Here is a 26845-nt window from a genome sequence, read left to right as displayed (position 1 = left end):
ACATGCTCAATTACGGAGACTGGAGAGAAAAGGTGAAGGAAGTGGCTGGAGAAGGATATGAGGTCAAAGGAAAGTTTTTGTCTTAAATATGGGAGAGATTTGGCCATGTGTGAATACTGCAGGGAGGGGTCCTATAGAGAGGAAAAGGTGGAAGGTGATGGGAGAGGAGGGTGAGCCTGCTGTGTGGGTTACATGAGAAGCCACACCCCCACGAGGAGCCCTCGAAACTCAATTCCTGACCCACAGCCTGGACAGCTTTTTAGCCTTTGGTTGCCATCCCCTTACTGTGAACTAGCTCCACCTCGTTCCCGTCATCTCTGTTGGCTTGGTCTCTCTTTATACCTGACCTACTTTCTTCTGGAATGATGGGCTGTAAATCCCAATATTGCACCGCCTCCGTTGGGGGAACCCCATGTAAACCAGACACCTTGGCTCCATCTGGCAGGCTTCCCTTTTCCTGATCGCCCACATCCAAATTTCAGCAAGTCCTATCAATTCGGTCTCCTAAATGTAGCCCATGCTTCTTGCTTTTTGCTCTCATCTTCCTCTCACAGGGTCTTTTCCTCGCTATAGCCTTTACCCACCCTTTATTTTCCAATGACTCCCTCGTGCAAATTGACTTCAGGGGGCCCAACCCCACCAGTCTGCCAAACAAGTTCAGATACCTCTGAAACCTCCAAGTGGAAGAGAGAAGTCCTTGAATGCAGAGCCCCCGCTACAGCATGAAGTCTTCCAAATATTTCATACACGTTTACAAGTTTGTGCCTTTGTGTATGTTTTCCCACCACTAGTATGTTCTTCCCTCTTCTTTGCCTGGCAAACTCCTACTCATCCTTCAAGACCCAGTCCAAATGTCACCTCCTCTCTGGAGGCTTGCCTGCTCCTCCCCAGAGTTTGCCACCACTTTCCGTTTCTCCCCATGTACTCTATCCTCCAGCATGCCAAATCCATTCTCCAGGTACCTACTGTGTCCTTAGTACTTCTGTGCCTTGGCACACAGCCCCATTTGCCTGGAACATTCATCCTCTGATGTCTCTCCTTCACGAGCACATACTCATTTTTAAAACTCACGTTGCTCATCTCAGAGTGTCCACCTCTTTCAGGCACAGTTCGTTCTTCTCCTAGGAAATAACAACCAAAGCACTTACCCTGTGCCAGCCACTGTAGTCAACGATTGACATGTATGTTTTCCCAGTTAATCCTCACCACAGCCCCATGTGATAGGTCCCATTATTGACCTATTTTAGAGATGAGGACATTGAGTGCATTCACCTTTTACATGCCTTCACGTGTTAAAATGTAAAGCATCTGCCCAGCCACAGTCTCCCTGATAAGTCTGGAAAGCTCTGAGAGGGCAGGGACTCAGTGCCCAGCACTTCCAGACATTCAATAAATATTTGCCAAGTGAATAGTCAACGTGATGAGATTCTTTCTCCAGCTGGGAAAGAAAGCAGTCCAGGGATTACTTAAATATCCAAGGGTGAGGCCAGCCTTCAGGACATTTTCTCTGTACCTAAGGAAAACGAATAAAATCTGGCTTAACAAATACAAATGAAAAACTGTTTGTTTGCCTTGAAAAATGATTTTCCATAAGGTGTCTTTTATTTATTTTATCTATATATTTTTTTATTGAAGTATAGTGGATTTACAATGTTGTGTTAATTTCTGCTGTACAGCAAAGTGATTCGGGTATATATATATATATATATATATATATATTTTTTTTTTTTTAATATTCTTTTCCATTATGGCATAAGATGTCTTTTAAAATCACTGATAAATATTGGATTTACACATAGAGGTTTTTTTTAGTGCTTAAAGCAAGATGTCCCTGCATTTGTGGTATCAGCCTCACAGCTGTGAAGGATTCTTGCTTAGACTTCAATATTGTGGATAAGTATAGCATCTATATTTCTATATATACTATCTATATCGTAGTGCAAGATTTAGAATAGCTACAGTACATATTACAAAACTTACATATCTATATGTGTATGAGTGAATAATTAGACTCCCACATGGTGTATCTAGAGCCTTCACAAAATGGACAGTACAGAAGACCCAAGGCCTGGCTTCAAGTTGATGTAGACAAGAGGAGTTCTGAGTTGCCTCCAAGTATAAGCAGTCCCCAATCTAGGAATGAAATATTGGCCCAAAATTTGGAATCCAGCATGCATTTTCTTATAGAAACATTCTATTTGATGCTCAGATCTCCAGGCCAGTCCACACAAGCCTCTTGAACTTTGAACGTAGCCAAATTATATAGAGCACTAATTAGTACCTGCTTAAGCTCGGTCCTGGGGGCAGGGGCAGAGGGGTGGAGAGATGAGCAAGCAGGGAGTTTCCTTTCACTTTTCTGGGTGGGGCGGGTGAGAGGGGGGTGAAGAGCAGGCTCCAGGCAAAAATCTCAAAGAAGGCAAAGCTTGTACTTGCCAGCCTCCTCTCTCCATTTCATCACACGTGCTCTCCGGGTCCCCCCATGCTGTCATCCCCTCTTCACATCCCGCCGTCCCAGACCCAGGCTTGCCTCGCTCCTCAGAGAACCTTGGACTCCACCATTAGCTACCTCACTCAACAATCAGAACCTGAGTTCCTTCAGGGCAGCTGTCTGGGCCTTCAGAAGGAAGCAGGTTCAGTGAAGTGAAGGAGAGTTGCTTAACCCTCAGATACCTTTTCACTTCTGAAGACTTTACTACTCTTTATTACCCTGAAATGAATTCCCCAATTACAAGATGACAGGCAGAGAGTTGGGGTGAGTGAAAAACCTTCTGACAACGGAGACAGTAGGAGGGAGGGGGGTGTGTGTTGGGAGGGTTGATATTTGGGGGGGCTGGAGGAAGTAGGCGGCACCAAGTAAGCAAGGCGTTCCTACTGTTCCTGTCCGAATAGCTGCCCGAGGAAACACTGCAGAAGGGCTTTAGCCACTTTCAGTCCTGTGATCAAGATGTTCACCTCTGTTTAAAGGCTCAGCAAAATGAAAAATAAAATAAGAATTTTGGGGTCAAACCTTGCAGGGAGTCCACTCCCATCAGGAAACCAGGAGGAGACAGGGAGCTAATACATGCAAACGATTCACATTTCTTTCCCTTTCTCCTTACTTCCTACACCTCTTACTCTCAGTTTCCTTATCTGTACAATGGGGAGAAGGATAATCCTCACCTCATAGGGTTGTGGTGACATTTGAATGAGATCATGTAAAGTGCTCATGATGGTGACTGGCATGTAACAAGTGCACAGTAAATTCCAGGGTTTTTAAAGTTAGATGAACCATTTGTTCTTGAACTCTAGTATCTAGTAGTTCAGAGAAAGGGGAAAACAGTCTAGGCTTGGGTTGTTTCAGGCAGAAAGTGGAATCGGAGCCTGGTTTTAAAGGAAATGCCAACCTGCGATTGCTAAAAGGAGGTCCTGGTATAGAAAAGGAGAGGGCATGTCCCCACAGGACTTCAGCCAGGACTTAGTAAGAGCAAGAACCCGATTTTAGTGCCAAGGAGGGGAGGAATAAATTTACCCACTAGAAACTGAGAGCTGGGGCTGCTGCATTTCGTTTTAAAATGTCATCACATGACTACAAGGTAGGAAAATGTGGTTGACCACTTTTTCGGTTCTGAAAAATGATCTGGAGGTTGTTGTTGACCATGATGTCAATAAAAGCCACAGTGTGACATGCGACTTGGCCATTTCCAGTGTTCATTTACTTATAGGCTATAGTAATAGGAAGGCTTCCTTCTTTCATCAGCTCTTTACAGAACACCTGCTGAGGGCCAGGTGCTATGTTTGGTTCTGGGGTTTCAACAGTGAACAAGAGAAACCTGGCGTTTGCACGCACTGAGGTTAAGGTCTACCTGAGGACACATAATTCCAGGTGTGATGGGTGGGATGAAGGAATCAGTCCAAGGTGCTACGAGAATGTAGATCATGGGGGCTTGTCCTTATCATGGAGGAGCAAAGAAAATTTCCCTGAGGAAATGACATTAAAGGACAGACTTAAAGAAGACTTAGGAGTTGGAGTTCCACACAGTATTTTGTTTGCAAACAAGGTTTCACTGCTTTAAAAGAATTTGAATAAGCATTGAACTAAAGCACTGATTCTTCAGGTGACTCCTGTTATAATGTAGGCGCTCCTGGTAGGGAGAGCAGGGTAGCCACTGGAAGTCCTACCCTATAAAGAAATTCCACCAAGGAAAGTAGAGAGCAGAGCCCTAAAGGGATGGAACACAAGAGATGGAAATTTTTTTTTAATCTTTATTTATTTATTTTTATTGAAGTATAGTTGATTTACAGTGTTGTGTTAGTTTTACGTGTAATGCTGACTTTTCAGGTGATCCTTCAGATTCACGTCTATTCCCTTCATCAAGACAGGGAAATTTTGATGAAGGGAATAGATGTGAATCTGAAGGATCACCTGAAAAGTCAGCATTAAGTATGGCTCTCCAGGGGGGAGAAGGGGACTGCTTAGGTGCTGGAGTGGGGGAAGTGACATACCAAAGTGAGAAGTATTTTATCACTGACATTGTTTAGAATTGCTGGAGCATGGTGATAATAAGTCTAATTTTTAGTCGATTCTATTATTGTTTTCAAATTCTCCAGAGACAAAACACCCACTTACTGACTGCACCCTGTGGACCACTCCCACTCCTACCCCCTCACCCCCCCCCATATGCCACTAGGTGGCAGTCAGACAGAGGTCGGAGAGAGGCAGACACAAAGTTTTCAACCCAGTTCTCAGGAACCTTTTACTCTGCAATTCTAAGAAAATAAGTTCTCAGGAGTACCTCTTGGGATACGGCCTCTTCTCAAGCAACTAAAGTCATTGTACACTTGCCTTGTTAGCACCAAGGAAAGTAGCCATTTATGGCCCTGAAGTCATGTCAGGCAGAAAGGAGAACTGAGGCAATCAGTTGGTTGTCAGGCAACCCAAAACCCCCTTCTGCAGGAACTGGCCAACTGTTTCCTCAAATGTCTCTTTTGCTTTGGCTAGTGGAGACCCAGTCTGAGTATGATTACTCTCCTGGATCTGAAACAAAGACACAGTCACATGGGGTGGGATTGGAAAGGACCAGATATAAACCCCAAGCCGCAGGCAGGGGGATGCCTGGAGCAAGACAACAGGCTTGAGGAGGCTCTAATGCAATGCAACGGGGAAGGAGAAGGATGTTTGGTTGAAAGGAAAAGGTCAGTGTGCGTTTGAAGTCAGAGCTGTGGCCTATGGGATGCCCTGAAGTTTTGGAAACTGAGCACAAGCGCTAAGAATATTGAGACATTCTGGCAATGTTGAAGAGGGAACCCCTCCAGAAAAGCACGAGATAATTCGAGCTCATTAAACAGCTTTGGAGAGAAAGTGGGACTCTGCGTTGGATGGGATGGGAAAGGAAAGGTTTGTAAGCAAGTATAGGGGAAGGAGATTCTGGGAAAGAAAGAGGGAAAGGAGAAGTTCAAAAGAAGTCTCAAGTAGTCTGCTAAGGTTTTGGGGTAGATACTACTATCTCCTGGCACTCCCAACAAACTAAGTGGGCAGATTTGGTCTTGGTCACGTATTTGGCAGCTCCGTCCTCCCTTTTAGCTTCCACCCTTGGTGCTGAGCATCCTTTTGTTTCCCCTTGAGTGTCTTCCAACACTAGAAGAAGCTGGAGAACATTTGGGGTTTGGCTTTTTAGAGTGGTACCAGCCAAACAATAACCCATCAAAGTTTGACTACTGTCATAAATACAAAAAGAAACCATTTCCCCAAGCACACATGGCACCCCAAAGGCTGACCATTTTAGCCCACTAGACCTGCTTGGGGTGTTTTTTGATCCCCACTCTGATTTTAAGGTAGAGTTGTTCAGTTGCCTACCCTGAAGCAATCCAATGAATTCAGACTACCGTACTAATGACTGCTGATAAATTGATGTCCTACTAAGTGAAAACTTTGTATCCTATGAGGTAGGTTCATTATTTAACTCAGTGATTCCTCAACTCTTTTGAGTCTACATGACTTCTTTTGTGGCTCAAAACTCTCTGATTATCCCATGATGGTGGTTGTACTTTCATATCTGCTGATTGAGAAACTATACAGTGAAAAGTTACTAGGAATTCAGCTACATGTTTAGAAGGTTCTGTGCTTTATTAATCACAACAGCAGCCATGTATGTTTTATAAATAAGTAGTAAATATACGTGTAAGACGTATTTATCCAAAATAAAGACAATGCCTCATCCACAGGTAGATTTTCAGGTCCCTCATGATAACTCCCTGGTTCACTTAAGGATTGTGGCCTCAGATTAAGAACCACTGTCTGAACCAGAAGAAATGATTGAAACAGGAAGTTTAATCTCTTTAAAAGTTTCATACCAAAGATATTTTGGGGCCAGTAAGGTAGGGTAGAGCTTCTCCCATCTACCTCACAGGTGTATTTTCCGTAGGAGGTCTGGGTAGGGATAGTTAATAGCTGACAAAAGAAAAAAATTGTAAATGCGCATGTTTCAGGGAGTCACCCTAAATGCTCATTTGGATGACTTCCACAAAGATCAATGCTTGAGGAAGCTGGTGGAACACCCAGGGTTTGACTTTTGGGAGCGAAGATGGCCAAACAATAGGCTGTGAATCAAAGTTTGACTACTGTCACAAACACAAAAGGACCAAATTCCCCAAACAGAGCTAACAGAAAAGAGACACACAACTCAGAATATACTAGAAACTACTTAATTGTACACTTTAAAAAGTGAATTTTAAGGTATGTGAATTATGTCTCAATAAAGGTGTTATTTGCAAAAAAATAACCACAAATGTCATCAGGAGTACTGAGGTCAATACAGTTGCCGTATTAAGCTCCCCATATCTGAGCCCCTTATACCTCTAATACCCAGAGCCTATGAATTTAAGCTGTCCTCAGCTCTACAGAAAGCTGATTCCTATTGATATCATTTATCTGACTTGGTATATTCTTCCAAGATGATGATAAAAAACAACAGGTAGTGAAGTGGAATGAAGTGGTTCAAACACCAGCACTGAAATCAGACAGCCTGGGTCCCTGGCCTTGCTGTATGACCTTGGGTAAATCATTTCATCTCTCTGCGTCTCATCTTACTGTTTTATCATATTATTTGCTCCCGTCTCCAAACATTGCTTTGAGAAATAAATGAGTTAATGAACACAAAATGGTTAGAATACTACCTGGCTGATGCAAACTGACCTATGTCGCTTGGTAATGCACAACTATTATTTGGTAAATAGTGATAGCTGGCAAAGAAGTTTGAGGCAAAGAAGTCGAGCTATTCCTCTACTCTCTCCATGCTAGATTTTAATAAAACAAGAGCTTAGATAAAATTCTTCCTCATACAGACCTTATTTATTAGCACAGTAGGCACAACACATCGTGAAACCTGTTCCATAAACTCGATGAAGCCCCAGGTCTCTGTCCTTTTAAGTGCTCTGAGCACATCCTTATGAAAGACACAGCACATATCCTCTAGTTGACACCATGCAGTCAGAAATCCTCCTCACCTAATGGCTGAGCATAGGACGCATTTGAGATTAAGTCATTCATGTCAGCCTATGGAGGTTTTCATAGGGTAAAAGCCTTGGTGGATTCTTATACTCTGTTTGTGCAAAGATAGGGAGTGTCTTCCATTTATTATAGCTAATCCACATATATTGAATACCTTTCACTTTACAAAGAAGAGCCCATTGCTAACATTCATCATACTAGAACATTAGTTTCACCAATAGAAAAGGTTTCACATGCAATCTGCTAGTTAGCAAAATGTCAGTTCTTGAGTGAGATATCAATAGAAGGACTAATCGCTTTTAGTTGTTACCTCTGTAGTGTAATCCTTTTGAATAAATTATCTCTGGCTACTCTGGTCTATGCACTCTCAACTGTATACTCAATTCTTTAACACATATAGAACACTTCAAGGTCCGTTCTCTCTACATTGCAGAATTATGAGCAGAGAGTTCTTTGTGGTATTCCTTTATTTTCTTTTTCATGCCTGTGGGTTCTGTAGTGATATCCTCTCTTTCATTACTGATATTGGTAATTTATGTCTTTTTTTGTATTGGTCAACCTGTCCAGAGTTTTGTCAATTCTACTGATTTTTTAAAAGAACCAGAATTTGGCTTCACTGATTTTTCTCTTGCTTTTCTGTTTTTAGTTTCATTGATTTCTGCTCTTGTTTTTTTTTTTGAAGGTGAGTGTAAGTTATTTATTATATATGGACGGAAGTGCAAATAAAAATGGTGTTCATAAATTCCATTAATTACTTTTCCTATAATTGTTAACGACTTTTCACCTCCTGTCTACTTTCTTTTTTTTTTAACATTTTTTTAAACAATTTTTTTTTTTTTTTTTTTTGTGGTACACAGGCCTCTCACTGTTGTGGCCTCTTCCCATTGTGGAGCACCGGCTCCGGACACGCAGGCTCAGCGGCCATGGCCCACGGGCCCAGCCGCTCCGCGGCATGTGGGATCTTCCCAGACCGGGACACGAACCCGTGTCCCCTGCATCAGCAGGCGGACTCTCAACCACTGCGCCACCAGGGAAGCCCCTTTTAACATATTTATTTGAGTATAATTGCTTTACAATGGTGTGTTAGTTTCTGCTTTATAACAAAGTGAATCAGTTATACATATACATATGTTCCCATATCTCTTCCCTCTTGCTGCTCTTGTTTTTATTATTTCCTTCTTCTGCTTGCTTTGGTTTAATTTGCTCTTTTTTTTCTAGTTTCACAAAGAAGAAGTTCAGGTTACTGATTTTAGATCTTATCTATTTCTAATATAAACATTAATTGCTATAAATTTACCTCTAAGCATTGCTTTAATTGCATCCCACAGCTATGCCATGTTGTATTTTTATTTTTGTTCATTCAGTTCAGAATATTTTTAAAAATTTCCCTTGAAACTTCCTCTTTGACCCTTGGGTTATGTACAAGTATGTTCTCTCATTTACAAATATTTGGAGATTTTCTAGATATCTTTGCTATTGAATTTTAGATTGGTTCTGTTAGACTCATCATTGCATTATTTCTTTTCTTTTAAATTTCTTAAGGTTTGTGTTGTGGCCCAGAATATGCTCTCTTTTGGTGTATGTTCCTTATGCACTCGAAAAGAATTTTTATTTTCCTGTTGTTGGGTGAAGTGTTTTATAAATGGAAATTGGGTCAAGTTGTTGATAATGTTATTCTGGTCTTCTGTGTCCTTAATGATTTTCTATATACTTGTCCTATGAGAGAAGTTTTGAAGGCTCCAACAATAATTGTTAGTTTGTCTATTTCTCATTACTTCTATCAATTTTTGCTCAAATATTTGAAGCTCTGTTGTTAGATACATACATATTTTTAAATGTTATATGTTCATGGAGAATTGACTCCTTTATAATTATGGAATTTCTTTCAGTATCTCTGGTAATATTCCTTGTTTTGAAGTCTACTTTATCTGATATTAATATAGCTATTCCAGCTGTCTTTCATTTAGTGTTTTCATGGTATATCATTTTCCATCCTTTAACTCTTTAACCTATGTGTGCCTTTATACTTAAAGTGGGTTTCATATAGACAGCATATAGTTGATATATTAGTCAGGCTTCTCCAGAGAAATAAAACCAATAGGATATAGAGATAGATAGACAGATATAGAAAGATAGAGAGATGATAGATAGATAGATAGATAGATGATAGGCAGGCATTATATTTAATATATATTTAATACACATATTATGTATTATATAATTTATATTATATATAAAATAATATGTATTTATTATGAGGAATTGGCTCATGAAATTATGGAGGCGGAGGAATCCCAGAATCTGTACCTGCAAACTAGAGACCCAGGAAAGCTGGTGGTATAATTCAGTCTGAGCTTGAAGGCCTGAGAACCAGGAGAGCTGATTATGTATAGCCCACTCCAAGGGCCAGAGAAGATGAGATGAAATGATCCAGCTCAAACAGTGAGGCAAGAAAAAAGGGGCAAATTCCTCCTTCCTTCACCTTTTGTTTCATTCAGGCCTTCTCCGCATCGGATGATGCCCGTTCACATTGGGAAGGGCAGTTTACTGAGTCCACTGATTCAAACACTAACCGCATGTGGAAACACCCTCACAGACACACCCAGAAATAATGTTTAATCTGAGCACCAATGACCAGTCAAGCTAATGCATAAAATTAACCATCACAAGTCTACCTTTTGTCAACTTGGTATCCACATGCATCTCCTTTAACCATACTTAATCTCCAAATAAAGACAATAGCAAAGTCATAATTCCGCCTAACATGAAACAACCATCCTGCACACAACTGAAGATACACTAATTCCTTCCCCAGAAGAGGAGGTAAAGTCCTTGAGTGATGTTAGCTCTTCTCCTTGATATAAGCCCTCGTTTCTGTAATTAGCCACGTGGTCCTAGCTTGCAGTTATAACTACCTCCTCCCACTACCCATTCTGTACCTTTGCCTTCAGCAAGCACCTCAGTTGGTCACGGTTCTTTACATCATGAGGTGACCCAATCCTTCATTTCTGAAGTGTTCAGACCATTAGTACTGTAGTCCTGCCTGGACTGAATTGTAGTTTTCCATTGACCTTAATCACAAGGCATGGTTATACTAAGAGACACCCTAAGGGATCTCCTATACTCCAGACATACTCTTCCTTACCTCCATTGTGGAGTAGTAGTCCAATTTCGCCCTGGTAGTCAGGACCAGTCACCTCAGCCAACACCATGACTCTCTTCTTTGCCTGTTGACCCAGAGGCACGAGGAACCCAAAGTGGTAGGGCAGCAGTCTTCACTTTCTGTTCAATGGATTCATTGTTGTGTCTCCTGGTGGAAGCATTTCCCTCTGGAACTAAGTCCTCTAGGCTAGCAGAACATAAAATTTTGGGAACAGGAAGCAAAAATTTTGCTAGTGGATCACTAGGGGTAATAGTAAACGGTGCCACTCCCATTTCTACCCCCTGATTCCTGAACCTGTGAATCCTAGCGATCAGAAAAATTGCACCATATATTGGATGCTGATTCAGAGCATATACAGCCTTCTGGAGAACCTTGTCACAGCCCTGCAAGATATTGCCACCTAGCTGGCACTGTATCTGCGTCGACAAAAGGCCATTCCACTGTTCTATCAAGCCAGCTGCTTCAGAATGGGAGAGGAGGGACATGCTAAGACCAGTGAATTTCATGAGCATGGGCCCATTGCTGTACTTCTTTTGCTGTGAAGTGAGTTCCTGGATCAGAAGCAATGTTGTGTGGCATACCATCATGGTGCATAAGGCATTTCATAAGTCCACGGATGGTAGTCTTGGTGGAAGCATTGCATGCAGGGGAAGCAAATCTGTATCCAGAGTAAGTGTCTATTCCAGTAAAAACAAAATGCTCCCCTTTCCATGATGGAAGTGGTCCAATGTAATCAACTTGCTGCCAGGTAGCTGGCTGATCACCCCAGAGAATGGTGCCATATTGGGGGCTCAGGGTTGATCTCTACTGCTAGCAGATGGGGCACTCAGCTGTGGTCATAACCAGATCGACCTTGGTGTGTAGAAGTCCATGTTGTGGAGCCTGGGCATAACCTCCATCCCTGCTACTATGGCCACTTTGTTCATGAGCCCAAATGGCCATGGCAAAAGTAGCTGGGGAAAGAGGCTGACTGGTGTCCACAGAACAGGTCATTCTATCTACTTGATTATTAAAATCCTTCACCGTTGAGGTTACTGGTGAGCATTCACATGGGACACAAATATCTTCATGTTTTTTGCCCATTCAGAGTGATCTATCTATATACCTCTTCCCCAAACTTCTTTCTTACTAATTTTCTGATCATGTACCTTCCAAGTCCCTGACTATCCAGCTAAACCATTGACCACAGCCCATTAATTGGTGTATAATCGCTTGTCTGGCCATTTCTCTTACCAGGCAAAGTGAACAACCAGATGCACTGCTTGACGTTCTGCCCACTGGGTGGATTCCCTTTCACCACTGTCCTTCAGGGATGTCCCAGAGAGGGACTGTAGTGCTACAGCTGTCCACTTTTGGGTGGTGCTTGCACATCATACAGAACCATGTGTAAACCAAGCCCAAGTCTTCTTTTCCCTATGAGATCATAGGTGCAGGCTGGGAAGAAAAGGCAGAGTAGCAGCAGTAGGGCCATTGGCATTTGGGCTACTTCTCTGTGTAATTTACGTGTGCCTTCAGGGCCTGCTGGGACCTGATCATGGACTGAATTGCAATATCTTGCAGGGCTGTGACAAGGTTGCAATATCTTGCAGGGCTGTGACAAGGTTGCAGTATCTTGCAGGGCTGTGACAAGGTTCTCCAGAAGGCTGTATATGCTCTGAATCAGCATCCAATATATGGTGCAATTTTTCTGATCGCTAGGATTCACAGGTTCAGGAATCAGGGGGTAGAAATGGGAGTGACACCGTTTACTATTACCCGTAGTGATCCACTAGCAAAATTTTTGCTTCCTGTTCCCAAAATTTTATGTTCTGCTAGCCTAGAGGACTTAGTTCCAGAGGGAAATGCTTCCACCAGGAGACACAACAATGAATCCATTGAACAGAAAGTGAAGACTGCTGCCCTACCACTTTGGGTTCCTCGTGCCTCTGGGTCAACAGGCAAAGAAGAGAGTCATGGTGTTGGCTGAGGTGACTGGTCCTGACTACCAGGGCGAAATTGGACTACTACTCCACAATGGAGGTAAGGAAGAGTATGTCTGGAGTATAGGAGATCCCTTAGGGTGTCTCTTAGTATAACCATGCCTTGTGATTAAGGTCAATGGAAAACTACAATTCAGTCCATGTATCACTTCTGTGTAAAGTGCTGCTGCGCATGCCCAGCTTTATGGCTTGGTGGGTCAGATAACACCCAACTCATTATTGGCATCTCAGGCCGCATGGGGACTTGGCAGCTCATGGTTAATCATTCAGTCTCTACTAAGGCCCAGTGGCAGGCCATGAGCTGCTTCTCAAAAGAGGAGCAGTTATCTGCAGGAAGGAAAGGCTTTGCTTAAAAATCCTAAGGACCTGCACTGCCATTCACATGTAGGGACCTGTCAAAGGCTCCAAACAGCATCCCTACTTACCACTGCCCCTTCAAGCACCACTGGATTTGCTGGATCATATGGTCCAAGTGGTAGAGCAGTGTGCCTGGCACTCTGGACCTGTTGCAGAGCCTTCTCTTGTTCTGGGCCCCTCATTCAAAACTACCAGCTTTTTGGGACACTTGGCAAGTGGGACAGGGTAATCTACAACTGAGAAATATGTTTCTTCGAAAATCTGAAGAGGCCTAGGCATCGTATCTCTTTCTTGATTGTAGGAGGGGCCAGATGCCACAACTTATCCTTCGCCTTGGAAGGAATATCTCAAAATGCTCCCTATCACTGGACCCTTAGGAATTTCACTGAGGTAGAAGGCACTGAATTTTAATCAATTTATTTCCCACCCTCTGACATGCAAATGTCTTACCAATAAGGCTAAAGTAGTTGCCACTTCTTGCTCATTAGGTACAATCAGCATAATATCAATGTAATGGACCGATGTGATAGCTCATGAAAATTGATCAAGATCCCTATGCAGTAAATTATGAAATAAGGCTGAAGAGTTGATCTACCCCTGAGGTAGGACAATGAGGGTGTACTGCTGGCCTTGCCAGCTGAGGGCAAACTACTTCAGGTGGGCCTTATTGACAGGGATGGAGAAAACGGCATTTGTCAGTCAATAGCTGCATACCAGGCACCAGGGGATGTGTTGATTTACTCAAGCAAAGAAACCATATCTGGTACAGCAGAGGTAATTGGAGTCACCACCTGGTTAAGCCTACAATAATCCACTGCCATTCTCAAAGATCTATCTGTCATCTGCATAAGCCAACTAGGAGAGTTGAATGGAGATGTGGTGGGAATCATCACCCCTGCATCTTTCACGTCCTTGATGGTGGCACTAATCTCTGCAATTCCTCCAGGAATGTGATATTGATTTTGATTTGCTATTTTTCTAAAACTGTCTATAGGCAGTTCTAGTGACTTCTACTTGGCCTTTCCCACCATAATAGCCCTCAAGGGACCAATGGGAGAGATTCTGCCAGCTGCTTAAAATGACTATTCCAATTATGTATTCTGGAACGAGAGAACTAACCACAGGATGGATTCAGGGACACACTGGGCTCACTGCGAGATGGACTGGAACTAAAACTCCATTGACCACCAGACTTCTATAAGCCTCTACTCTGACTGGTGAACCACAATGATGTTTTGGGTCTCCTGGAATTAGTGTCAGTTCAGAACTAGTATCTAGTAGTCGCTGAAAACTCTGATTGTTTCCTTTCCTCAATGTATAGTTACCCTGATAAAAAGTCATAGGTCCCTTTGCACAAGGTTGGGAGAAAAATTAGCAGTATGCATTTTCGGTAGTATACTGGGGTTCTTCCTCAAGGTGTTCTGGGTCTGTAAACAGAGGTACAATGTGTGACCCATGTGGAGATATACTACACTCCAAAAGAACTACTTGAGTTTCTTCTAATTAATATAGACAAATATCTGAGGACCATGTGTGGAAATGGATACTAAGCATGTAGGACACTCCATTCTCTTCTCTCTTCCTAGGACTCCAATTACATTTGTGTTAGACCTTTCAGGTATTGCTCTATAGTTCTCTAAAACTCTGTAGAGTTTCTTCAATCTTATTCTCTCTTCTCTTCAGATTAAATAATTCTTATTATTCTATCTTCAAGTTTACAGATTCTTTCCCTGTCATCTCCATTCTGCTGTTAAGCCCCTCCAGTGAGTTTTTATTTCATATATTGTATTTCTCAATTCTAGAATTTCCTTTTTGTTCTTTAAAAAAATGATAATATCAATTTTCTGCTGATATTTTGTAACATTTCATTGATTGCAAGCATATTTTTCTTCACTTCATTAAGCATAGTTATAATAGTTGTTTTATAATCCTTGTCCACTAGTTCCAATATTGTGGTTATCTCTTGGCTGGTTTCCACTGTTGTCTTTTTTTTTTGAGATTGGATCACATTTTCCTGTTTCTTCATATGTATGTCAAGCAGTTTTGTATTATAACCTCACGATTCTGAATGCTAAATTATGGAGGCTCTGAGATTCTGATATATTTCCCTGAAGAGTATAGATACTTTTGTGTTGGCAGTAAATTAACTCAAACTGCCAACTCAGGTTATTTAGCTGGGCTGTTTTGCATCTGTCCTACACATGCATGCTTCAGGGGTAAGTCAGAGACTTGGGCATAATTTGATGCTTCTCATCTCTGGCTCTGTCCTTTCTGGAATTTCCCCCTCACTTTCCAATGGTTATGGTTGCCCAGAACTCTGTCCTTTAATTCTTCATACCAGAAAGGCTGCTGGCCTTCTATTAGAGTGTTAACTTACTCACAATCCCACCTTTAGTCCACCCTCAGGTTAAAAGGCGTAAAAAAATGGGAAATATGCTCCCTACCTTCCCTCTTTCCAAGCATCAAAACATTTTGCTTACTCTTCAGTGCCTTCCTGTCATTATTTGTTGTATTTTTTCCAGAGCAGGTGATGGCAAACTTTTTCTATAAAGGGTCAGATAATAAATATTTTAAGCTTTGTGGGCCATATAGTCTATCACAACTAATCAGTTCTGCCATTACAGCATGAAAGCAAAAATAAAATATATATAGACCAATGGATGTGGCTGTGTTCCAATAAAACTACATCTACAAAGACAAGTGGTAGACTGTATTTGACCTATGGGCCATAGTTTGCCAAACCCTAGTCTGTAATTTGCAAGAGGGCCAAGTCTAACAGGAGCTTACTTGACCATACCAGTAGTTGAAACTTCTTTATACAATATTTTCTGTTTTAGTTAATTAATTTTCAGATACTCCATGTTAATTGGCTAAATAGAAAGAAATTCAAATTAATAAAATTTAAAGAAGGAAAAAAAAAACCCCAAACTAATGCCGAAAAATCACAAAGGGGGCTGTATCATCTTGTCATACTGAAATGTAAGTTTGACGTATATGAGTTATAGATCAATGTGTGATTATTAGGCTAATTTTGGGGGTTGCCTGACTTAAGGTTACAAAGGACAAGATCCATCGATTCATCCAACAAATGTTTATTGAGCATATATGAGTCAGGCATTGCACTAGTCACTGGAGATACAATGATGAGCAAAATGGCTAGAGCATAATGGTTAAGAGCAGGGGTCTCCAACCGCCGGGCCAAGGACCGGTACCTGTCTGCAGCCTGTTAGGAACCCGGCCGCACAGCAGGAGGTGAGCGGTGGGTGAGCGAGCGACACTTCATCTGCCACTCCCTGTCACTCCCCATCGCTCGCGTTACTGCCTGAGGCACCCCCCCACCCCATCCGTGGAAAAATTGTCTTCCACGAAACAGGTCCCTGGTGCCATAAAGGTTGGGGACCGCTGGTTAAGAGCATTGGCTCTGGAACCAGCCTCCCTGGGTTTGAATCCTGGCTCTGTTATTTCTTAGTTTTGTGAGCTTGGGCAAGCTACCCTGCCTCTCTGGGTCTCAGTTTCCTCCATATGTATAACAATAATAATGCCTGATGGACTTACTATGAGAATTAAATAAATTAATATTTATAAACTATTGAGAAAATTGCCTCACACATAGTAAAAGTTGTAGATGTGCCTGTTAAACAACAAAGACTTAGATCATCTCTGCCCTTAAGAAACTTAGAGTCTAGTGAGAGAGACTGCCTTTAATCTAAAAAAAAAAAAAGCAACTGTAAAAACAAGTAAATGTACAATGTAAGTGTGATCAGTGCTACAAAGGAGATTTACATGGAGCTATGAGAGTTTTTATTACAGGGATTTGACCAGGGAAAGCATCTCTGAGGAAGTGATATTTGAGCTGAGGATATGTAGGAGTAAATTAGGCACAAAAAAATCTATGTTTTTGGAAGGAGCATGATGAGTGACTCTGTATTTCCTATCTTGCTAACTAAGCACACTGTTGAATGAGGGCATAACCCATGTCTCAAACTTCTGTATTCTCCATCATGCCCAGTAAGCATGATAGGTGTCCTGGACAAGTCTGATGTTATGTGTGACAAGCAAGAGCTGCCATTCTGGAGGCTTATTCTTCCCTTTTCCTCTCTGGCTACCCCAAATCTGGGAAACCCACTGTACGAAGAACGCTTGGGGGTGTCAAAGTCCTCTGTCTAGAAGGCAAGGCCACTGAAGGGAAGCGGCAGTTTGAATGATGAATGTAACACTCTTCGTTAGCATTTTGGCTGCTGTATCATTTCAAAAGCATTTGCTCCATAGACTCAGCCTTGAGAATCTTAAGAAGCTGTGCTGAGCAGAGGACACTCTAGACTGAGGCTCCTCATGTTCCCTTGCGGCATTCAATTCTGAAGCCCACGACCCTCTGGAGGGGCATTCTTTACAAACCAAGGTCTCTATTTCATCACATGTGGCAAAAGGATTGGAATCATCAGGCACCTGCAACAATTTTATTTCCAGGATTCTTTCTCTTGTCAACTACAGATCAGGAAACAAATGTATGAAAGTGGATATCTTTTTTCCTCATTCCAAGTAGGAGCAGCTGACATCATTTGCAGTGTGGAACTGCTGAAAACCTTGAACAATCCATTTCAGGGCACTTTCTGGGGAACATTTCCATCTGGTGTAGAGATATGCACCAACCCAACCTCAGGACACATCCATTTTTCTTTGTGCTTTGCAGTATTTTAAGAAGTTTCATGTCCAAGCTGCTACTTCCAGAGCCCCTTACTACCCCATTCATGCCAAACAAGGAAGACACCCAGTATTCCCAGCCAAAGTCTTGAGATTCAGTGGGATTTCAATAGCTTGGGTCAAATGCCCACCCCAAATCAATCACTGTGGCCAGGGGATGGAATGAGTGACTGGCTTATCCTAAGCCATGTGTTCCACCTGGGAATAGTCAGCTGCCTCAAAACTACATGTATTCCCCAAATAGGAATCAGGATTGGTGGGAAGGGACAACGTAGAAATGCATGATGGGAAGGCAAACAGCAAATGCTCATTCCGTGCAACAGTAATGATTGTATGTGTGAGATAAGCGTGTTCACATTAAACTTGTCTAAGTCCCTTCCTACATCAGCAAACTAGTCTTGCGACAACCCCAGAAGGTAGCTTAGACTGGAAATACTGTTCCCGTATAGCTGAGGAAATGAAAGCTCACATGAGGCAAGTGAATTAGACACCTGACTCTCAGGCTGTAGAAATATGGGTTCTCTAAACACCAAATCAACGTATTGAGTTGTGTTCATTTTATCTTATTTTTAAACCCCACAACCCCTTTCCATTCCCCTTTTTCTCCTCATCCCCATAGCCATTCTAACATGTTTAACGTGTCGCTTTTTTGCTTGAATCTATTCTTTCAAACTGTGTATTGTATTGTGTGCATCGATTCTTAATCTACATAAGCGATCCTATGTTATATACCTCATTCTGTTTCTTACTTTTTTCATTCAGCATCATGCTCTAGATCAATCTATGTTGCCATGCATATATTATCCTGTTACTTAAACTCTTGCCTAATATTTCATGGCATGCATCCACCATATTTTACCTATCCACTCTTCTCAGTCAAAGGCTCCCACTACGATTCTGCTAACCTTCCACCACCACAAATAACACTTCCACAAACATCTTCATATATATCCCCCTATGGGCTTGTGTGGGGATTTTCCTAGATATATATACTCAGGAGCAGAATTGTTGGGTCATAGTATATGTGTATATTTAATATGACTAAGTTAGCTATATGACTCCCCCCAAGCCAGTGAGGCCTCTCTTGGCCACCTTTTCTTCAATTTCAATCCCCATGTAGTATTTCATATCCCTCTTTCCTGCTTTAACTTCTCAGCTTAGCACTTACAACTATCTAATAAATTAAATAATTTATGCATTATTTTATTATCTTATAATAAATAGTGATTATCGTAAGATTTTAACATATTTTTGTCTGTTTTGTTCACTGCTTATATCCTAAGCACCTGGAACAGCACTTGACACATGGATGGTGCTCAGTAAATATTCATTGAGTGAGAGGTGTTTTGCCAGAATAGCTGAACCAACCTACATTACGCAGAACATAAGGGCTCTTATAACCCCATCTCTCCATCAACACATTATCAGCTTTTTAATGTTTGCCAGTCTGAGAGCTGCTTGGTTAAACTTGTATTTCTCTGATTACTAATGAGTTTGAGCACGTCGTCAAAGGTTTTATTTTATCGAAGTACTGCCCTTAGAGGTGAGCTCTTTGTTACTAAGGAGGCCAGTCAAGTTCTAGTAAAGATTTTCAGACAAATGACCTGAGCTGCACATCCATATCCCTAGCTAAGAGCAAGCACACTCAGGTTGTCTAACGTCTAATTTGCAAAGAAAACTCTAAAACCCAAAGCAAGAGTTCACGACATCAGCTTCAACTCTACCTCCCAAATCATGTATCTTTTGGCTGCTAGAAACTCCTTAACAGAGTCTGTTGTGGAAGAAGTCTAAATTCCATGGCACTCTTCACTTAGTGAACATAAAATTGTCTGAATAGCCAATTTTTCCTCATTAACACCAGTTAACACACCCAAGGAAGTGTGTGTCCCAGGATTAGCTCATAAATGAAGCTCAAGTTTCAAATGCCATACCCTTACTTTCTAGGCCAGGTCCAGATCCGCTCAACTCACAGTGGAAAGCAGTTTTCAGCTTCAACTCCTCCTCTGATCCAGGCAGCTTGGTGTGCCAAATGAGCAAAGGCTTAGGACCAAGGAGATAAAGCTCTAAACATTCATTCATTCCACCTTTACTGAGAACCTACAATGTGCCAGAAAGCACTCTAGGCACTGGGGTTACAGTTCTTGACATCAGGCAATATACTACAATTTTGTGGGTAAAGAAACACATTATATAAACAGTCACATTCAGAGAATGTGATAAGATTTATGCTGGAAAGAAACAAGGAGCTCTGGAGAGCACAACCAAAGGGCACTTGCCCTGGACTGGGAAGGGAGAAACCGAAGCAGATAAGACAGAAAGAAGGCTCCTCAGAGGCATATTGCTTGAACTGAAACTACAAGATCAAGTAGAATCTTCCCAGAAGGATTGGGGGGAGGAGGTCAAAAAGAACAACATGTATACATTCTAAAAACTTTTAGCTATCCCACTCTGACTTAGAGTAAGGGTATGAAGGTGTGGTAGACATTGGTGCTTTTTGCCAAGTAATACAGTTGTCTCCTACCCTATTCTCATGAGTACATGGTAAGATAGCACTTCCTCGCCTCCCTTGTGTCCAGGGATGACCAATGAATTGTGAGCAGAAGTGATGCCTGTCATTTCCAGGTTGAGCATTTAATTGCCAGAGTAAGAGCCACCAGGCTATCTTCCCTTTACCATGGTGACAGGCAATGCTCCAGGTGGTGGAAGCTCCATCAACGTTTGTCCCAGAATAAAGGTGAGGTGGAGCGGAGTCCCTGATGACCTACATCAGACAAGTAGGATGAGTGAGAGATAACTTTTGTTATTTTATATACCACTAAGATTTGGGGTTTGTTTGTTATGTGGCATAACCTAGCCTATCCTAATTAATACAGAAGAGAAGAGTAGCAGAAATGAGGAATGAAACTAGACAGGTAAACAACAGCCTCATCTGATGAACTTCTTTATCCTGTAGAATTAGTGGTTTAGGGGTTGTTAACTCCTGCTCTGCAGAATCCTTGGTGCCTCAGGGAAGGTAGGAGACATAAAATATTCAGGGATTCAGGCCTCTGACCTTCACTTCAACAAGATACTTCTGCTTTTATCTATTGCCAACAGTAACAAAAATGAACGAAACACCCAGATGAATCATGATCAGACTTGACTTGAGAAAGATTGCTCTGGATACTCTTCGGAAAATGAATTGTGAAGAGGCAAGACTGAAGGCAAGGAGCTCATTTAGGATGCTATTGCAGGAGTCCAGATGAGAGAAGATGGTGAATTGGACTAGGGGGATGGCAGTGGGGTGGAGAGAGTGAATATATATTTAAAGATTATTTTATATATATATATATATATATATATATATATATATATTTAAAGAGGCAGAGGAAGATATCAATGATGACTCCAAGGTTTCTGCCTTGGACAGAATGGTGGTACCATTCACTAAGATGGGAAGCACAGGAGGAGAAGCAGGTTGGAGGACGAGCTGATGAGCTCAGTTTCGAACATGGTGCCACATGCCTGTGAGACAATCAAGGAGGGAGGAGTCTCATGAGAGAGAGGTCTGGGTTCAGGAAGTCCCAGTTCTACCACTTAGTAGCTATGAGAATTTGGGCAAGTCAAGATGGTTTTGAGAAGGTATGATGTAAACTTTAAAATGCCAAATAAATGGTAATAATAAATATTTTCATGGGGAACAAAATGGATGTAGGGAGGAGGGGAGATTTGTCCAGGGACATTCAGGACTTATTTGTCCTGCAGAGCAACTGCAGAGCTCTGTCTGATTCACGGTGGCATCACCAGGGACATTCCAATCTCTGGGAAACTTATCCCAACAAAGAAATTATTTCCAGTGGGTTGGTGTCATGGCGATTTAGCTGATTTGGGCCAGGGGTGGGGGATTTGGAGGAAGGGCTGCTTAATCCTGGGCAGTGGGAAATTGGGATGAGGCCAGTGTAAATGTGGCAGGCTGGGAAACATTTTTGTAGACAGAAAGCATTTTTAAATTTGTTTTTTATTGTGGTAAAATACATATAACATACAATTTGCCATTGTAAACATTTAAAAATGTACAGTTCAGTGGCATTAAGTACATTCACATTGCTAAGCAACCATCACCAATAGCCATCTCCAGAATTACTTCATTATCCTAAACTGAAACTCTGTATCCGTCAAACAACAACTCCTCATCACCCCTCCCCCTAGACCCTGGCACCCACTATTCTACTTTCCATCTCTATGGATTTGACTATTCTAGGTCTCTTATATAAGTGGAATCATACATTATTTGTTCTTCTGTGTTTGGCTTATTTCACTTAGCATAATGTCTTTAGGGTTCATCCATGTTGTAGCATTATCAAATTTTCATTCCTTTTTCAGGCTATATGAATACTACTCCATTGTATGTATATACTACATTTTGTTTAGCCATTCATCCATTGATGGACATTTAGGTGGCTTCTACCTTTTGGCTATTGTGAATAATGCTACTAAGAACATTAATGTACAAATATCTGTTCGAGTCCTTGCTTTCAATTATTTTAGGTATATGTTTAGAAGTGGAATTGCTGCATCCTATGGTAATTCTATATTTAATTTTTTTGAGGAGCCACTATACTATTTTTCACAATGGCTGCACCGTTTTACATCCCCACCAGCAAGGCACAATGGTTCCAATCTCTCCACATACTTGCCAACACCTGTTTTGTGTTTTTTTTTCTATTTTTGTTTTTTTTAAAAGAGCCTTTCTAATGGGTGTGAAGTGGAAACTCATGATTTGGTTTCCATTACTCTAATAATTAGGGGTGTTGAGCATCTTTTCATGTGTTCATTGGCCATCGTTATAATTTCTTTAGAGAAATATCTATTGACGTCCTTTGCCCATTTTTGAATTGGGTTGTTTGTTTTTTGTTGTTAAGTTGTTGGAGTTCTTTATATATTCTGAATATTAACCCCGTATTAGATATATGATTTGCAAATATTTTCTCTTATTTCATGGGTTGCCCTTTCACTCTGTTCTTTGTAGTAAAAGTTTTTTTAATTTTGATGAAGTCAAATTCATTTTGTCTTTTGTTGTCTGTGTTTTTGCTATTATATCCAAGAAAACATTACCAAGTCCAATGTCATGAAGCGTTTCTCTTATGTTTTCTTCCAACAGTTTTATATTGTTAGCTCTTATGTTAGGTCTTTGATTGATTTTAAGTTAATTTTTGTATATTGTGTAAGGTAAGACTCCATCTTCATTGTTTTGCATGTGACTATCCAGTTTTCCTAGCACCATTAGTTAAAGAGTGTTCTTTCCCCATTAAATGGTCTTGGCACCCTTGTCAAATATCCTTTGACCATAATTACTAGGGTTTATTTCTGGGTTGTCTATTATATGGCATTGGTTTGTATGTTTCTTTTTCTGCCAGTATCACACTAATTTGACTACTGTAGGTTTGTAGCTAACTTTGAAATCAGGAAGTATGAGACATCCAACTTTGTTCTTCTTTTTCAAGATTATTTTGGATATTTGGGGGTCTCTTGAGATTCCATATGAATTTTAGGATTTTTTTCTATTTCTGAAAAACACGTTTCGGGGATTGCGTTGGATCTGTAGATTGCTTTGGGAGAAAGCATTTTAAACAAATCTTTTTCACAGGTGATTTTATATTGTTAAACCAAGGCTTGTGTTTTATGTGTTTTTTGTAAAAAGCAAACTCTTGAATAAAGAATTTAGAAGAGGCAAAGATAATGATAAAAATCTGAAGAACAATGCTCAGGTTGGGGGCTCTGCAATATAGTTATGGGTGCAGCCGGTGTCCTTTTGCAGTCATTTGCATGTACTATGACTTGGTTTCCATCTGCTCTGTGACCCAAAAGACCTTTGAGTTACCTAAAATGGCCTAAAAAAATCAGGAATTTTGATATTGGATGTAGATCTATACGGCTATACCAAGAGACTTCATAGAAAAGCTTTATTTATGGTTCATAATTCTTGTTAAATCAATCACCCTATTTAATTGAAACCAAAGGGAATAAAATGACCATATATTTATTGACATGATGAGATGTCAGCATTATCTGATGAAGTCATCTGCAAAGTCTTGAGGACTATCCAGAAGCAATAGTTTAGAAGACTGAGAAAAACTTAGGAACAATGTGCTGCCTTCTGAAATCCAACACACCAATTCCAAACTTCCAGAGCCTGGACAGGCTATCTCCTCTTGACCATACTACTTCCTAATGGTACTATAAACATTTATAACACCAACCTAAAGTCAAGTGGAGCCAGAAGGCAGATGATACCCACATCCTACTATCAGCCAAATTTGCACCTTCCCTACTGGACAAGAGGTAGTATCTACAACCTCACGTCTAGAGAATTTCTCCTTATTGTTACCTGTAAGTCCTTACCTGTTCAACTCCTGAATTAGTCCATTGCTAAATAACAAATTACCCCAAAACTTTTTGGCTGTAAACAACAAGTTTGTTACCTTACAATTTCTGGGGGTTAGGAATCCAAGAGAGAAGCTTATCTGGGTGGTTCTGATTCAGGGTTTCTCCTGAGGCTGCAATCAAGATGCTAGTAGGAATTGCAGTCATCTCAAGGTTCAACTGAGGGAGGATCTGCTTTCAATTTCACTTTGTTATATGATTGTCATACAATAGTGTTCAGAACTCAGGAGTTTAATTAAGATATTTACATGTAGACCAATGGAACAGAATCAAGAACCCAGAAGTAAATCCATGCATATACTGTCAACTAATATTTGACAAGGGAGTCAAGAATACTCAATGGAGAAAAGACAATCTCTTCTTAATAAGTGGTGTTAGGAAAATTGGATATTCACATGCAAAAGAATGAAAGTAGACCCTTACCTTACACTACTCACAAAAATTAACTTGAAATGTATTGAAGACTTAAATGTAAGACCTGAAACATTAAAACTCCCAGAAGAAAACGTGAAAGAAAGCTCTTTGACATTGGTCTTGGCAATGATTTTTTGAATATACTGACTAAAACAAAAGCAACAAAAGCAAAAATAAACAAGTGGAACGACATCAAACTAAAAAGCTTCTGCACAGTAAAAGAAATGATCAACAAAATGAAAAGGCAACCCATAGAATAGGAAAAAAATATTTGCAAATCACATATTTGTTAAGAGGTTAATGTCCAAAATATATAATGACCACATACAGCTCAATAGCAAAAAAAAAAAAAAAAAATGGAAAAAAAACAAAAAATCCAATAAAAAATGGGCAAAGAACTTGAATAGACATTTTTCCAAAGAAGATATTCAAATGGCCAACAGGTACATGAAAAGGTGCTCAACATCACTAATCATCAGGGAAATGCAAATCAAAACCACAATGAGATACCATCTCACACCTGTTAGAATGACTATTATCAAAAAGACAAGAGATAACAAGTGTTGGCAAAGAGGTAGAGAAAAAGAAGCCTTGTACACTGTTGGTGGGAAAGTAAATTGGTGCAGCCATTATGGAAAAACAGTATGGAGTTTCCTCAAAAATTTAGAAATAGAACTACCATATGATCCAGCAATTCTACTTCTGGGTATATATCCGAAGGAAATAAAATCACTATCTCAAATTGATATCTGCATCCCCATATTCGTTGCAGCATTATTTATAAGAGGCAAGACATGAAAACAACCTATGTGTCCATCAATAGATGAATGGATAAAGAAAATGTTACCTCTCTCTCTCTAACATATATATGTACTATATATAATGTAATATTATTCAGCCATATAAAGGGGAAATTTTGCCATTTATGACAACATGAATGAACCCTGAGGGAATTATGCTAAGTGGAGTAAGTCAGACAGAGAAAGACAAGTATTATATGATCTAACTTCTATGTAGAATTTAAAGAAGCTTAACTCATAGAAGCAGAGAACAGATTGATGGTTGCCAGAGGTGGCAGGTGGAGGGTAGGGGAAATGAGTGAAGGTGGTCAAAAGGTACAAACTTCTACTTATAAGACAAATAAGTTCTGGGGATGTAATGTACAGCATGGTAACTATAGTTAACAATAATCTATTATATATTTGAAAATTTCTGAGTAGATTTTAAACGTTCTCACACAAGAAAAATTATGACTATGTAAGGTGATGAATGTTAACTAAACTTACTGTGGTAATCATTTTGTAATATATACAAATATCAAATCATTATGCTGTACAGCCTAAACTTATACAATACTATATGTCAATTACAGCTCAGTAAAACTGGGGGTGGGTGATAAATGTTAAATTTCATTGGAAAAAAAGACATTCACATGCTTGGAACTGACCTCATACTTGACTTGTTTAGAGAAGAGTGGACAGCATCGCTGCCAGCTGTATCTAATGGGCTTGAAATTCTTGTTCTTGGAGGGAAACACCATTTTGATTATCAACACAGGGGTAGAGCAGGCTGTACAATCACTTTTGCCAAAACAGGTTTGTTTTTTGTTAAATTTTACTAAATAGCAGAAATTCTTACCCATCTGCCTTGCCTTGGTCTGGAAGCAGGAGAATGGTCAGCATGGTATCTTGATGTTTTCTCTGGGTCTCAGGGTTCAAAGACATTAGTCTCTCCAACCAATCTCCTAGGCAAGTGGTGGTGATGAGCATGGGACTAGAAAACTTCAGCTAGAGAGAGACCAGTGCCTCTAGAGCATCTCCTGAGCAGAGCCTCTATCATGGACAATCAATCATTCCTGCAAGGCAAGGCCAGGTCTGAGGTGGAAAAGGGTGAGAGGACACTTCGTGCCCATCTGACCTACTCATTCTCTGAGGAGCCCTTTAAAGGAAGGAAATAGTGAAATGGCCCAATTGCCACAGCGTAATTTTGCAGGCTGATAAGAGGAACAAAGAGACCACTGTTGGTGGGGTTGGCAACCAGCGAGTGGGCTTTTAGAGCTGTATTTTCTCCAGCATCCCAGGGCTGCTGAAAGATTGGATCATTAAGAGTTTATGGCCTCATGGAGCTATTTTAAGCCTGTTCCATTGCTTGATGCTGGCCTCGACTTCAAGCTGCCACAGATCTTTTATCCCCCAGGAACTGTGGCTTGGGCTGAACAAAAGAGAGCCTGCTCCTTTGAAGAGAGGAAGACCTGGGGCTGAAAGATGGGGTTGCAGGGGAAAGGGTTTGTTGGACCTAATGAACTGCCGGAGGTGCTGCTGT

The sequence above is a fragment of the Physeter macrocephalus genome, chromosome 21 (assembly GCF_002837175.3).
Source record: "Physeter macrocephalus isolate SW-GA chromosome 21, ASM283717v5, whole genome shotgun sequence".
In the NCBI taxonomy this organism is placed as follows: domain Eukaryota; kingdom Metazoa; phylum Chordata; class Mammalia; order Artiodactyla; family Physeteridae; genus Physeter; species Physeter macrocephalus.
This window is presented reverse-complemented; position numbering follows the sequence as displayed.